At 35.9% G+C, this 16,732-nt stretch overlaps 1 protein-coding gene across 5 annotated transcripts in view; it reads right to left on the bottom strand.

Annotated features, from left to right (window-relative positions):
• LOC112053281 (semaphorin-1A) overlaps window positions 1–16,732 on the bottom strand; it is a 484,933-nt gene that overhangs the window by 411,981 nt on the left and 56,220 nt on the right. Inside the window, exon 1 of one of the 5 annotated variants that reach the window (XM_052887881.1) lies at window positions 4,515–4,675. The exons of the other annotated variants lie outside the window; for them this stretch is intronic. The gene's annotated coding sequence lies outside the window, so the exon portion shown is untranslated. Of the gene's footprint in view, window positions 1–4,514; window positions 4,676–16,732 lie in introns of those variants that run through there. 5 annotated transcript variants of the gene reach the window in all.

The raw sequence follows: 16,732 nt of genomic DNA, 5'->3' as shown, positions 1-16,732 counted from the left end.
AAATACGATTTTTTTATAGTTTTCAATTGACTAGGTCATATTTTTTTTCTTTTTATTCTATACAAGTTAGCCCTTTACAACAATCTCACCTGATGGTAAGTGATGATGCAATCTAAGATGGTAGTGGACTAACTTGTTAGGAGGAGGATGAAAATCCTCACCCCTTGCGGTTTCCACACGACATCGTACTGGAACGCTAAATCGCTTGGCGGTACGTCTTTGTCGGTATATTATATCTACTTGGCTGAAGGCAATACAGTTAATCACGACAAAGAAACCAAACGTAAATTTATGGATGCAAATACTTAGCTCTCGCCAAGAAACATCAATGAAAGCGCTGAATTCTTTCGCCTCGCCTTAATTGGAGCTGATGAAAAATCGAATCATAAAGATGTCTAGAACAAATAGCGGGGAACAATGCTGGAAACTAAAATCATGTATGCACCTTCTAGCAAATAGAATGGTGAATGAGTGCAATCAGACGTATTTCCCTTGGGGACCACCTACACTTCCATTCTGATACTATACGCCTTGTCTCGTTTGTTCTATTGATATAATTGCGAGTGTATTATCGATTTTAATGTGGTATCGGTGTGGTAGGATTTAAGAAGTATAGAATCGTAATAAAAAAATGGCCTTTTAAATTGGCTAACTACGGTTACGTTATATAACATAATTTAGTTGAAATTAGTCCTGGATAAGCCTATATGAGCTATTAGTTGCTTAGGTCATCCCATTCAGGGGGGCCCAGAGACGATTGAGACACAAAAAAATCAAGCACAAGGTTAAACTCAAAAATGATTATTTTACGAGCCTACTTTTAATGTATTTTCAAGTAAATCTTATATTTACTTGAAAATACATTACTTTTGTCTTGAAAACTAAAAAAATAGACTACCGTAAAATAGTCATTTACGAGATATCACGTTATTGTAGCAAAGGCGATGTGTGCAAATCTCAGACTTATTAGACAAGGACCTACCTCGCTAGACGTTACTTTTCTGTTAAACTATATGATCAACGATCTAATGCGTGTCTATAAAATCGATGTTTCATAGTAGTAATCGTGTTCATCGGTTAAAAAGCTCCGTATAAATACCTTTTTGTGTAGTTGAATGGTGTAAAAAATGGGCAAAAACTACTAGTTTAATATAAGATATATATCAAATCTAAGCTCATTCTCCTCAGCAAATGACAGTCAACTTTGTTCGTCAATTTGGGTGCGATACACAGCTAAACTCTATTTATTTATTTTTTTAATCTTCAGGTGAGAAATATGACGCTCCAGGATAGAAGAGTGTACCAACATATTGATAGTTTGCACAAAAAATGCAAATAACTGTATAACCTCATGACCCACAAACGCAAACCACTGCACCAAAGCAGTTAATCAGTTCAAAGATGCACGACAACACATAAACAAGTTGAACTGCACTATTTAACGCATTATGAATAAACCTTGGCAATCTAGCACGCACACAATGAAACAGTTTAGTGGAATGGCAATGGAGCGTGCCACGGTAACCGGGGCATCCCCAGAGGCTTTGGCAATAAAATATCGATCACGTTTCAATTGCCGTGATTACTGCGTAAAAGTAATTGTATTACATTCAGCATTCTGCAAACGCGTGCGCGTAATTACCGTGTGAGTTGCGTGAACTGTGCTCTTTGGGTCGGGTCACCAAGAAACAAGAATTAAGGGCTCTTGGAACTCTGATGCGTGAACATCAATACATATAAATAAAATTGAAGTGTCTGTTTGTGATTTCAAAATGTGTAGAAACTTTTCTTAAGTGTTCTAATCTTTGGATCACCTGGACGGATTTTTACTAGAATATAGGCTACTTTGTATCTCGGAAAAAGCCATGGTTCCTGTGGGATTTGTGAAAAAGTAAATTAGCGGGACAAAGTTACGGGCGACTGTTAGATTTAAAGATAAGCAGTAAGCCTAGCATGCGTCTACGACATAAAATAGAAGGCATATTAATCATTATCGATGCCAAAGCTAATACTCGACAATGCGTCTTTTTCTCTTCACGAGATTTCACGTGCATCTTAGGCCTACTGGATCTTTAGCTTGGTAAGTTCGTTTATGACACTTCCTTGATAGGCGGGCAACGGGGGGGACGGACTGCGCGAGGCATCGCTACCTCCCTCCCGGCTCGCGCGGACCATCGGGAGTGTTACGAACGAATTTCTCAAGCTATAATTAATTAATTTCAGATCAAAATCAGTACATGTAATTTTGTATTGCAGTTAGGTATGTCCAAAATTAAAAATCGCAGCTATGTATACTAAATATAAATGGATTTTTTCACGTATTAGGGTTACACAAATTATTTAGAAGTAATTTATTCTATTGAAGTCTATTAGTAACCATAAAAGACGTATCTACAAGTACCTGTCTTGTCGAAACTTATCAGATCGAGTACATCGACCTAAGTCCTACATATATTAAAAACTGTTAATAATAATTTGTATATTCATAACATCATATTACCCATATAGCTGCAATATTGCCACTTCAATAATTACAACAATTATATAATGACTCAAATGCCACTCCTCCGTATGACTAAATAATCGAAACAGTTACAGTTGGAAATGTTGTAAAATCTGGTTAGGTATTATGTGCATATTCTAGTTAAGCAAGACAGCTGACCGCCTATTTGCATGGAATAACAAAATGTAATACATTGAAGATGTTATAACACCGAGCTCTTCTTCAGAATCTTTAAACGAACCAAAATAAGGAGACCTCTCAGTGTTACGCACTGACCAACAAGACAGTGCAACTTATTGGGGTTTAAATGTTATGTAATAAGATGTGACATTTTAGAGGATTAAAATGCAATAATTGCACTTGAAGTTGCATTACTAGTCAAGTGCACTTGAATAATAAGCTGTTTCCAAATTGTTAATTAAAAGCTTTTATGTGGACTCCTAGGTGGACTGATGACATCAAGCGAGTCGCTGGGAGTCGCTAGATGGATCACCAGGATCGTGGTGTTTGGAAGTCCCCTGTAGTTGACGTCTTACAGTCTTACAGACCATGTGGTATATGGTCTTCAAATCTTGAAAAATATATCAGAACCTGACGTTCGTTTAGATTCAAACTTGAGATCTGCACTGCATATTTTGAATATTTATTTAGTACATCAAGTCTTCTAACTACTCGGTCTTATCTGATCAAAGACTCTGATCATCATGTTATCATTACTAACCCATATTCGGCTCACTGCTGAGCTCGAGTCTCCTCTCAGAATGAGAGGGGTTAGGCCAATAGTCCACCACGCTGGCCCAATGCGGATTGGCAGACTTCACACACGCAGAGAATTAAGTAAATTCAAAATAAATTAATTCTCTGGTATGCAGGTTTCTTCACGATGTTTTTCCTTCACCGTTTAAGACACGTGACATTTAATTTCTTAGACCCTAATAATTAATACATATCATATACCAGTGACCGTTTTTAGGTATACCAGGTCATTCACATTTAGGAACATGAAATATGAATACGCAAAGTTTTCACAACAATCGACAAACGCGACAGTGCGCGAACTTTGGGTAATATCTTTATTGGTAAATTCGTTGCATGCTTCAAATTGTTGATTACTGTATACCACAAATGTTCCTAAGTAGTTATTTAAAGTCTAAAGTAATTTTAGTACAAGTAATGTTTAATAAAATAATTAATATACTTAGACCTTATTCACAAGGTAACAGCTTTGTCGTTTCAGTCAATGATATTAAAGACAAAAACTTACACCAACGACTCAAAAAGCTCAAAATACAGAAACCACGTTCCAATCAAAGTATTCAAAAATTGTACCTGTATCACACAAAACAGCATACACTTAGTGACAAATTGCTTGTTCATAAAATTACACCAAAAAAGAGTAGTTTAAACGGCTTCACCCACCTTCTGGACAAAAAGCTATCGCTGTTAGATCACGGGTAATCCTTGAAATGGTGCATATTGTACAGAGTGTCCTCACTCAATTATATCGTTATCAACCCATATTCGGCTCACTGCTGAGCTCAAGTCTCCTCTCAGAATGAGAGGGGCTAGGTAGGCCAATAGTCCACCACGCTGGCCCAATGCGGATTGGCAGACTTCACACACGCAGAATTAAGATAATTCTCAGGTATGCAGGTTTCCTCACGATGTTTTCCTTCACCGATTGAGACACGTGATATTTAATTTCTTAAAATGCACTTAACTGAAAAGTTGGAGGTGCATACCCCGAACCGGATTCGAACCCACACCCTCCGGAATCAGAGGCAGAGGTTATATCCACTGGGCTATCACGGCTCTCAATGATATGCACACTGTAAATGCACTGAAAACCTCCCCACATAATCTTTAGTCCGTCCGGAATAAAGACATAAAGTTAACGCATCAAAACGAACAAAGAGATACTCCTATTAATTAATATCACCATTAATACAGCAATGATGTATGTTACCACGCGATACGAGGAAAAACAAAAAAAAAAGCGAAAAAAGCTCACAGCAAATTGATCCATTTAGCGTCCATTAGTTGATTGATTTCCTTTGATAGTAATATTACGTGCGCACTGAGCGAGCAAGGAGCAGGAACCGTGACGACGGCGCTTGCACAACTGGTGTACATATTAACAGCAGCGGGCGGACGCATCGGCACACACGCAGCGCAAACGCCGAAATGATCCGTATCACTGTGAGTAAATTAAACTATATAAAGTATTTAAATAATATGGTCTCAAATCGTTAGGGATGATGACAGATTTTTAAATCTATAATATAAAAATGAATCGCAAATTGCGTTGGTAAACGCATAACTCAACAACGCCTGGACCAATTTGACCAATTTTTTTTTAAATGTTTGTTGAAGTTCTAGGATGGTTTTTATGGCGAGAAAAATTTGAATAATTGCCGGAAAAGCCGTAAAAATAGCCCTTATCTTTTTCCCATACAAATGTTTTCTAACTAAAACGTAGTCAATTTGAGCTTTATTGTTGTTGTATAAAGTTCAAATCTATATATATAAAAATTAATCCATAAATCCCTTGGTCACGCCATCACGCGTTTTTTTTCATGTGTTTGTAGTCAGGAGAAGGTTCATATGACAGAAAAAATTAGGGGCAGGGTAGGGAGGGGTAGTTGAAAGTTTACATCGAGTATCACGCGGACGAAGTCGCGGGCGTCCGCTAGTTTTATATAAATTAGGAGTATGCTAATAGTAAAGCAATTTTGTAAAAGTGACAGGGTATCTGCGATCATTACTTTCGGAGCTACAGGGATTTAAAGAATCAGATTTGCAGCACTGCCCTAAAAAATACCCTGTACAAAATGGCACGAATTAATGACGTCGTTGATTCGCTGTTCGTTAGATTTGTATGGGCGTTCAAACAAAATTACAAATATCTTTGTTTTTTGTGCGTTTATATTTATAGTTCATGTGTTGAAAAATGTCACGTTTAATGTAAGGAAGCTAAATTGTATGAATTGACATTTAATTACGATAAAAGAATTTTAGCAGATTTTGAAATATTACAATCTTATTTACCCGAATGTCTCATAAAAATCAATATATTCCTACCTACCCTAATCATCATACCGATTCATTCACTAGTTTCAGCGTGATACCCGGTCAACATTAAATACGGACAGACAGACGAAAAATAAAAAAATAAATATTTTTGGCTTCAGTTTCGATTATAGAATGCCCTCCAACTAAAATTTTCAAAATATCTTTAATTTACGAAATTTGACTTGTTTTTATTAGAATCAGAATCAGAATGTGTGTATGTGTGTGTGTGTGTGTTTGTTTCTCCTTTGCGAAGCTGCTACAGAAGCGATTTGGTTGAAATTTGGAATGAAAATAGATTTTACTTTGGAGGCTACTTTCATCCCGGAGAAATCCACGGTTCCCGCGGGATTTTTGTAAAACTGAATTCCACGCGGACCAAGTCGCGGGCGTCCACTAATAAATAATAATGCTGAATCATTAAGTTTTAAAATATTTTTTATTGCAGTTAATCTGGGCCGCAGTAGTCAGCCATCTTTGTTTGGCGTCACCAGTCCCGGACCCTGAACCCTTAGGCTGGGGTCACCACCAAACACAGTAAGTATAATCTTGATTAATAAACAAAATGGATGTTTGACCCTTGTATATTTCTCCATCCGGTTTGCTTTTTACAAAGCTGATGAATTCTATTCTCGACAATAAATAATTCAAATTTAAATTATTGCTGCTTAGCTATTTAAAATTATACATAACGTTGATAATAATCAAGACAAAACATTAACAATTAAAACAATTTTGACTTCATTCCATGCCATAAGGTAATCGACATTGAATTCTTATGTTGATTACTTATATAACCAATAGACTTTATCAATTCGAATCTATTTACTTTTATAAATACCTTCGTTTGATCCAATCGTATACAAAAAGCCAATAAATTAGTCTAATGGAAAGAAGCAAATATTCATTTCAATTACACGTAAAAATCGTTTTAGGGAGTGGAAGCTCTTTATTTCAGGTAAAGCGAATAATTATTCAACAAATAATGAAGGAAAAGTAATAAACTTAATAGGAATTAATCCAGGTTGACTTCTTAGAGTATTTCACAGTACTGTTGAATTATTTTTATGTTATATTAAAAAATAACGTAAATTAAGCAAATATGGTCGTTAAATGGATACTGTTGATGGCAAAATTATGTACAATAAATTACAATGTTTTCGTATTTTCCGCGAAAATCCGATAATTTGATTTCTCCGAAGTGATTGATCCTAAATTACATAACCAAAATTTCCAGAAATCACTGGAGAGAATTAAGGCGACGCCCATCAAAACAACCGTGATGAACCGTGTTATTTGTTTAGAACTATAGCACTGTATTATTAATTAAAACAACATGTAATATTGAACAATGGAGTTAATCTGATGAAGTCAGCCATAATAACAATAAACAAGACAAACTCTTCAAAATTTAGGCTTATAATATTTATATAACAGCTCTTTTGCTTTGTCGAACATGGCCAAGCTAAAAGAGAGAATATAGTCACAATCCTCTCTACAATATACCATAGCAGTGTTCATACGAATCAATCGATTCGTTATAATAGCCCGGGTAATAAAGCTACATTCTGACCGACTTCAATAATCGTAGGAGTCGAGTTTCCTTCGTAAATCATGAGTTTAACAGATATTTCCGTAGACGGATTCATCAGTATCAACCCAAATTCGGCTCACTGCAGAGCTAGAGTTTCCTCTCAGAATGAGAGGGGTTAGGCCAATAGTCCACCACGCTCATATTTAATCATTAGTCGGATTACATAAGTTTATTTTTATGTTTATTAAATCTTAAATCGTGCCAAGTTTCATTTGAATTCATTGAGTAGTTTCGGCGTGCTGCCCGAATAACAAAAAAACACGGACAGACAAATAATCGAAAAAAAATATTATTTTTAAATATTTTTTTTTAACCCAACAAAAATTTTCAAAATATCTTCAATGTACAAAATATACACAATTCGTTTTATACGTATAGATTCTAGATGGCGCTAGCATCCATTATGCCACGGTAACGTTTGGTGTTACAAATGGTTTAAGTAAAATCTCAAATTGCGAATAAATGTATAGAATTCGACCAGTTTTATTATAAGTATAGATTATTTATTTACCTATTCTAATAAAACACTTTTGTTGCAGCGTCAAAATTCACATCCCACACGAAGTCCACACCGTACATCATCATCATGTCGAGAAAATACCAATAATCAAAGAAGTGCCTGTACTGAAAGAAGTACCCGTGCTCCATGAAGTTCCTGTCGTCAAACACGTGCCAATACTCAAAACTGTGCATGTACCTATTGTCAACACTGTACACGTTGAGAAGCCAGTGTTCATACCAGTGAAAGAGCACCTCAGCCTGTGGCACTGATACACTTTGATCCACTTGGATCCTAGCTGGATCCATGGCGATTGAAGCGGTCATACGTTGCTAGTGTAAGAATACTTTAAGTTTATTATTTGTTTTTTCATCTGTAGTCTATGTTTTTTCTCGAAACTTATTCATTTCATTTATAAAGGCGAGCGTACATTGCTGTTTTCGCTCGCGGTTAGTTTTACAAAACAGTCTTAACGCTATAATAATGTTATCAAATTGACTATGCCAACTTAAAACTACATTTAATTCTTTGATATGTGTCTTTGACATCATCAATCTTTATTTTGCTCTGTATTACTCTCTCCAAAACTGTCAATATGTGTTCGTACTAAATGACAAAACAAGTCGAACAAGATTCACAGCTGTGATGAAATGTAAAATCCGCAAAATAAAGCAATCAATCAGTACTAATAAATTGCAATCGTGCTTTGTTATAACAAGTGTTCTTATATGCATGTATGCTATCTAGTCCCACATTATATGTAAACGTGTAAATTACCTTAGATATCATAAATTACGAGTACCTAAGAATATAGATTATACAATAATAGTCATTGAAAATGGTTGCTATTTTTGGCGTGCATTTTAGTCGCGGCTTATTCGGCAATGTGAACTCACCTTTATAAACTTTTTCCAATGTGAACTGGAAGACTGATTTGTTATGTGCAATAAATACTCTGTAATTAATTAGTCTATGGAAAATAAACTTTCTGTTTTTTTAATGGTATTTTATTGAGTATTCAAAAATTCCCCTTTAAACCCCTTTTAAGACCTCTTGTACATAGTTTGGAACGAATTACTTGAAAAAATATATATGAGTAAAATATATATATAAAATGTCTGTACCCTGTACTACATTGTTACAAAGGACGACATCTTTGTCGACGACGACGATGTCTAATTTGAGCTTAAAAGATTTAAATTTTACTTAATATATTTGTGAAAAATAACCTATTAGAACAGATAACATAGTGCAAGTATCTATATATAATAAGTTTAATAAGATCGTATGTAAGAAAAGAGCCGTAATAGTCCAGTGGATATGACCTCTGCCTCCGATTCCGGAGGGTGTGGGTTCGAATCCGGTCCGGGACATGCACCTCCAACTTTTCAGTTGTGTAAATTTTAAGAAATTAAATATCTCGTGTCTCAATCGGTGAAGGAAAACATCGTGAGGAAACCTGCATAAAAGAGAATTATCTTAATTCTCTGCGTGTGTGAAGTCTGCCAATCCGCATTGGGCCAGCGTGGTGGACTATTGGCCTAACCCCTCTCATTCTGAGAAGAGACTCGAGCTCAGCAGTGAGCCGAATATGGGTTGATGACGATGTAAGAAAAGTTTGCAAAGATATCGTGTGTACAAACGAACAAAAACGCGGTAGTTAGTAGTAGATAAAATATCAAAAAATGTAAAATTAAAATTAACTTCATTCTATTTTAAAATAAGAAGAGAAGTATTATTAACTCTCGCATAGAAGACGAGAACTTTGGACTATTATAATAATAGTTCTAAAACTGCGCTCTAAAAGTTTACTCAGTAAAATTCATAAACGAATAGTTTTATCCGTGAATTCAACTACCCTAAGGTAATAAAGGCGCTATTTTACACCTGCCGCCCATTAAAACACTGCCACTTAAAAATACCTACTAACAGGCTTTTAGGTACAGTGGATGGTTATTATAACAAGAGATTTGTACCTTCTCCGCAAAAATAATTTATTACGATTTGACACTCTAAACCAGTGATTCCCAAAGTGGTCTATATAGCCCCTAGGGGTCTATGACAAAATGCAAGCGAAAAAAAAATTGCGGCCTATAAAATGAGTATCCACGATACTATCTTAGCACATCATACTATCTTATAATATCAAAACATGTACATTATTTTAAAAATACCAATGAAGACAAAAAATTATTATAGGTATATGTTTATAAAATTGTGTAAGTTGTAGGATACAGAAAATCAATATCAGGTAAGTAGGGGGTCTACCCAACACAGTAACACATGCCAAGGGGTCTACGAACTTTTGGGGAACTCTGCTCTAAACCTTACTAATTTATCATCTAAACCAATAAAAGTGAAATTATCAGGATACTCAAGTATATCAAGGATACAGAAAGGATGGAGAACATGAAGGCTTTTAATCTAGGAAGAACGTTAGTGTTCATTTACACGAGCGGCAGCTGCTACCGACGACTGCAGTCGACGGCAGTCGGCGACCGCCTTCGAGTGCCGCCGACTGAGGTCGTGGGTACAACCCTTAAGTTGATGGAGACCGTATAGCACTTTATATAGGTTTACCTCTGACCATCAAATGGGTTATCTGCTTGGTCAATCGATTATTACTATAAAAATTTACATAACCCTGTGTTAAAAGAATTTGAATAGTCAGCTGCGTTATTGACATCAAAGCACTGCTTGGCGAAAAAACAACCAGTATTAAAATCAAGTAAAAAATCATCATCTGAATTCCACCAACCCGCATCGAAGCAGCGTGGGGGATCGTTGCTCTAAAATGTCCTATAGGCAAAGGAGCAGCTTCTTTGAGCATTAGTATTTATGAATTACTAGCGGACGCCCGCGACTTAGTCCGCGTGGAATTCAGTTTTTCACAAATCCCGCGGGAAACATGGATTTTTCCGAAATGAAAAGTAGCCTATGTGTTAATCCAGAGTAAAATCTATTTCTATTCCAAATTTCAGCCACATCGCTTTAGTAGCTGCAGCGTAAAAGCGGAACAAACATACTTACACACTTTCACACAAACTTTCGGCTTTTTAATATTAATGTGATACTTACTAAAGTAGAAATACTTCATAATACAGTAATTGAAGGTCTTCTGAGCTCATACATTTCAAAAATTGTTTCGTTGAACAACGAACATAAAACGTTGAACTAAATTGATAGAACATCAGCAAAATAATTATTTCTTGAAACCAATTTCAGAGTAATTTGTGTAATGGTAATCGATGATATTGAATATTTATACGTATTGATGATATACGAATAGGTACATGTAACATCATTTATTATACTTTGCTGAATCAGCTGATGTAATAATAAATAATTATTAAATTAGGACCAACGCCTTATACTATACTAACGGACGGACTTCGTTCGCGTGGAATTCAGTTTTAGACGAATCCGCGGAAACCATGGATTTTCCGGGATGAAAAGAAGCCTATGTGTTAATACAGAGTAAAATCTATTTCCATTCCAAATTTCAGCCAAATCGCTTCAGTAGCCGCAGCGTAAAGGAGAAACAAACATACACACTGACACACAAACTTTCGCCTTTATAATATTAGTGTGATAAAAAAATCCCTCATTTATATAACTGTACTTACATAAATTTTTTAAATACAAAATGAAAGTTTAAAACTCAATCCAATTTTAAACCTAATATGGGTTTAATATTAGGTTCTGAAACTGTGCTATAAAAGTTTGATTAGCGAAATTCACAAAGGAAACTACCCCCGGGTAATATAAGCGTTATTTTCCACCTGTTTGCCGTTAACATGGGGCAGTTAACAAAACTAAAATGCAACGACTCGTAAAATAGGAACAATAACTGGATGCTAGTAAAATTAATTGGTAATTACATTTATTGGAGCTCTTTTTAAGCTTAATTAGGTGCTCTGATGGTTTTCACAGTTGTAACTACTAGGGTGTTGGTAAACGAATAAACACTAGTCCATTGACATGATGTAGGAAACGTTTCTAGAAACCAAGTGATATATTTAACAGTACCTGTAATTTACTTACTTAAGATAGGTGACGGCGCAATGCAAATGTAAAACACTTTAGCACCTAAGATGTATGTACATGTAAATGAATAATAGTTCCAGTAGGTACGAAGAATCGAGAGCCCTCTTTTCGGGTTGTAAATTAATGTTAACTGCACAAGACAATAATACTTACAAGAACTTTACTGCTGAAGAGTTTGAACGCACTAATCTCAGAAACTACTGGTCTGATTTGAAAAATTCTTTCAGTGTTAGATAGCCCATTTATCGAGAAGGCTATAAGCTATATATTATCCCCGTTTTCTAACAGGAACGGGAACCACGCGGGTGAAACCACGCGGCCTCTGCTAGTCAATGATGCGTATGAAAGCAAAAATTTGTAAACAGTAATCTACAATATTACTCAGTCTACAAAAGTAAAAAAAGCAATATTTTGTGGTGAAAGAGTTGGGTAGAGTAAATCAAACTAAATTTTTCGGGATTTGCCGCTCATCTACTTATTGGGTCTTCCAATTTATTTTGATGCAGGGCCCCTCTAAGGCACGCTACACTACTGACAAGTAGGAACTAAGAAATTCATTCTTGGTGTAGTATATATGGTATTCGCAAACATATTCGAAAAAAATATCAGACGCAGATGATTGTGGCATGAAAAATCGTCCACAATTTGCATTTAAGAAATTGTTTGATAAATATACTCGCACAACGATAAAAAGATGTTATGTAGATCTTTGTATCTTGCACTGTAATAAAAGCAACCCATAAACCAATAGATCAGCGTAAGAACGCGATGAAAACAATTTATCCACAATAAAGTGCAGTTTTGGACAGAGGCTATCGGAACAGCGTTCGCCCCTCGGGAGTACCGCGTCACGCGCGCTGCCAGCGCCTCTATTATTTATTCACTACCCAATACCCACACTTGACACACATCACGCCGTGGCACACCTTTCAATCGACGTGACCGAGCTGGATACAAAGACACGTTTTGTACTTGGAAATTGATACTTGATATATTTGGACGCGAGTTTTATATCGATCTTAGCTTATAGTTTCTTTCAATCCGAAACTGTAAATGTTTTTTATTTACATACGAAAACTTATATAAATAATGCGAACTATTTTTAGTTTGCGTGTTTGTTAGCACGGAAAATTTGGAGAACGTAGATCGGTAAAATATGTATACTATACAACATGGCTTAGTTTTTTTTTTTAAAACGGCTGTCCAGAGCTGCTCTAGGGAAAACTAGCCAGGTTTGGCATGGGCGGAGAAAAAAAACTTGAGCAGAAAAGAGGAGTGTTCCTCGTAACTAGTTTTAAAGGATATCCTTAACCCACATGCTTTAGAAATTACCCCGTCTTCTACAGTAAATTGTAAAAATCATTTAGTAGTTCATTTCCTACTATGTAATAATATTATACTGTGTTTTGTGTGTGTGTTGTCGCAAAGCTATATGACTTGCTATTGAAGACATTTCTCAAATTATACTAAGGAAATTTAAAAAAAAAATATACTTGAAGAGTTGAAGATCTTTGACAACTGTTACTTTCTACACTAGCCACTACCACTAGAGTCCAAACTCTATAATTGTAACTAATTAGTAGAAGCATATTGGTAGGAGCCTAGACTAACAAACTTTGAGACCTCATAAAATGCGGCATCTCTTCCCTACGCAAATGACGACGGAAGCATGAACCCGAATAATATCCACACACTTAACTACTTGGAAGTCTTAAACGTAACAGAACTCACAAAACATTAATCATAGCGCTTTAATTTGCGTTGCAATTTAGTGAAAAAGGGTTGCATTTCCACGGAGGAAATTATTAAAAAAGTATACTTGATGAGTTGAGGATCTTTGAAACCTGTTACTTTCTAAACCCACTAGAGTCCAAACTCTATAATTGTAATTACCTTTAGAAGCAAGCAAACTTTGAGACCTCATAAAATGCGGCATCTCTTCCCTACGCAAATGATAACGGAAGCATGAACCCGAATAATATCCACACACTTAAATACTTGGAAGTCTTAAACGTAACAGAACTCACAAAACATTTATCATAGCGCTTTAATTTGCGTTGCAATTTAGTAAAACAGGGTTGCATTTCCACGAACATCCTAAACATTAGCGCGAAAGCTGTTTGCACGGAATGGCTGCGCCCGTTGTTTGCGCGCGTTATCGCAATTTGCAGGAATCATCGGCGCGTTGGCCTTTTGTGTTAACTGCTAAACTGTCGAACCCCTGGAACACTCGGGATACACAAATATTAGGTGCTACGTTTTACAATGCATATCCGATAGATCACGCGAGTGGGGCAATGACCTTATAGTCTAAGAACCGATTTAGAAACGATTTTCACCCATCTTTTTAATGGATGATATCCAAATTAGATTGTTAAAAGATATGTTACTAGTACGAGTAAGTTGTCTTCCTTTTGTGAGATCGTTATCTTCCTTTTGTGATATCGTTATCGGCTTAAAGGAGGCATCGGAACATCAGAAAAAGTTGGCACCTGATACTGACCCGCTCCGCAGAAGAAGAACCGAAGGATTCTGAACGTACCCCAGACCCTTGTAGACACCCTTGTAGACATCACTAAATTAAAAGACGAGCCAGTCAAGATGTGAAAGTGCCTGTTTCCGCGATCGTTTTACATCCTAATAAGACGCAAGTGGCTTCGCTAGGTTTTAGTGGGTATTCTGGTTTGGTCTTTGGTCTGGACAGCGAGTTCGACATACCCAGCCGTAGACTGCAGTCGGTGCAGTGTGTGTGTCTGTGTCTTGTCTGTGCAGTCACCTGCCAGGATACGTAAAAGCATTTCCCAGCGACAAAAAAAAGTTGCCTAAAATATTTTGAAGGCCAATTCACTGACGTATGTTAGCTACCTATTATAGTATAGAACATCAAACCAATGACAATCGCATTTTTCGTATTCCGTAAAGTCCATTGTTAACAAAAGCATGATGTGAACTGGACAATGTCTTATATCACCTACCATCTCTATAATATACACGAAGAGTTGTCAATAGGCACGGGATGAAATTTTTACCTATAATCTTAATTTGGATCAATTAGCATTTAATATAAGTATAGTGAATAAGAACCTACCACGCGGCTTCAATACGAGTAGCCTGCGCTCATAGATTTACTTATATGTTTTATGACTTTACCTTTATATTCTTCTATCTATTGTATGCAAATCTTGTTTTACTGTCACCATAAAATGATATCCTAAAATACTAAAAATATCTATACACGACGTTCGAGTATTAGAATAGAATTTAATTTCCGATGTAAAGTAGATAATCCTGCTAATATTATACGCGTAAGTTTATGTGGATGTTTGGATATTTGTTACTCTATAACGCTCTTAGTACTGAAGCGATTTGGCTAAAATTTGGAATTGAGATAGATTTTACTCTAGATTAACACATAGGCTACTTTTTATCCCAACAAAAACCATGGTTTCCCGAGATTTGCGTAAACTGATTATTTGATGATATGAATGTTTGTTACTCTTTCACGCCTCGACTACTGAACCGAATTAGCTGAAATTTGATAATGAGATATATTACAGCATGAATTAACACATAGGCTAATTTTATCTCGGAAAAATCCATGGATCCCGAGGGATTTATGAAAAACTTACCTAGTGCCTAACCGAAATAAAACGTTAAAAACATGTACAATAATCCAGATTTTACCTATCTATCTACATTCCAAATTTCAGCCAAATCGGCTCAGTCGATGCGGTGTGAAGCTTCTCACAAGAAAAACAAACACACAACAAACTTTAACCTTTATATTATTAGTGTGATTTTTTCTAAATATACTAATATTAACCCACGTGATATTAGGTCGGAGTATGTCCGACTAGTTTCGAACCCATACGGGGCCCTTAGTCATGAGCTGGTTCTTGCATCGCGGCACGATCCAAACTGATCAGTTTGAAGTTTTAGCCGTGTTTCATAAGAAATTAATATGAATAACACTCACGATAGTTTAAATTCTAAAATTATTAACCCAATTAACTATTTAGCTATTAATCAAATAGAGCCGTGATAGCCCAGTGAATAAATGATCTCTGTCTCCGATTCAGAGGGCGTTGATTCGAATCCGGTCCGTGCTATGTACCTGCGTCTTTTCAGTTGCATTTTCAGGTGCATTTTAAGATATTAAATATCGAACCGTGAAGAAAAATCATCGCGAGAAAACCTGATTTTCTTGATTATCTACATATTGTGTGAAGTCTGCCAATCTGTTTTCAGCCAGCGTTGCGAACTAGCCTAGCCCCTCTCATTCTGGGAGGAGACTCATGCTCGACAGTGAGCCGAATATGGGTTGTTAATGATGATGATGAATGATTTTAACATTATAAACCAAATTAATTATAATTATTCATCTCACTTCAGTGAGATCAGGTAATATGTACTGAATTACGAATATATCACGTGAGTTTTTGAGTCCAACTGATTAACGAACGGTTAATTAACGTCCAATTAATTCTTTTGTCGATTCGGACACTTGTTACTTGCTCGTAATTATTTACTCCTATACAACCTCGGCATCGGCATCATGTGATACATGACGGGCTGAAAAATTGAGATGGTAATTTAAAGCCAATTCATCCGTAAAAAAGCTTTGTTGATCTCGAATAATTTGATTTTACCTCTGTTACTTGTGTGTTAAGCGAATTGATGTTTTTTTTTATTCTTTACATACATTGACTACAATCTCACCTGATTGTTTGGATATTTGCAAAATAAATGAGATTATAAAATTTCTAAATCTATTAAAAATCTTTTATCGTAATTAGATGAAAATTCATACAGTTTTAGCTTCCTTACATTAAATGTGACATTTTTCAATATGTGAACTATAAACATAAACGCACAAATAACAAAGATATTAGTTATTATGTTTGAACACCAATACAATACAAATCTAACAATCATTATGCACCTACGACGTTATAAATTCGTACAATTTTGTATAGGGCGTTTTTCAGGGATCCGTGGCAGCGCCACAAATCTGACCATT

The sequence above is a fragment of the Bicyclus anynana genome, chromosome 20, assembly GCF_947172395.1.
Source record: "Bicyclus anynana chromosome 20, ilBicAnyn1.1, whole genome shotgun sequence".
NCBI classification, from domain to species: Eukaryota; Metazoa; Arthropoda; class Insecta; order Lepidoptera; family Nymphalidae; genus Bicyclus; species Bicyclus anynana.
This window is presented reverse-complemented; position numbering and strand designations above follow the sequence as displayed.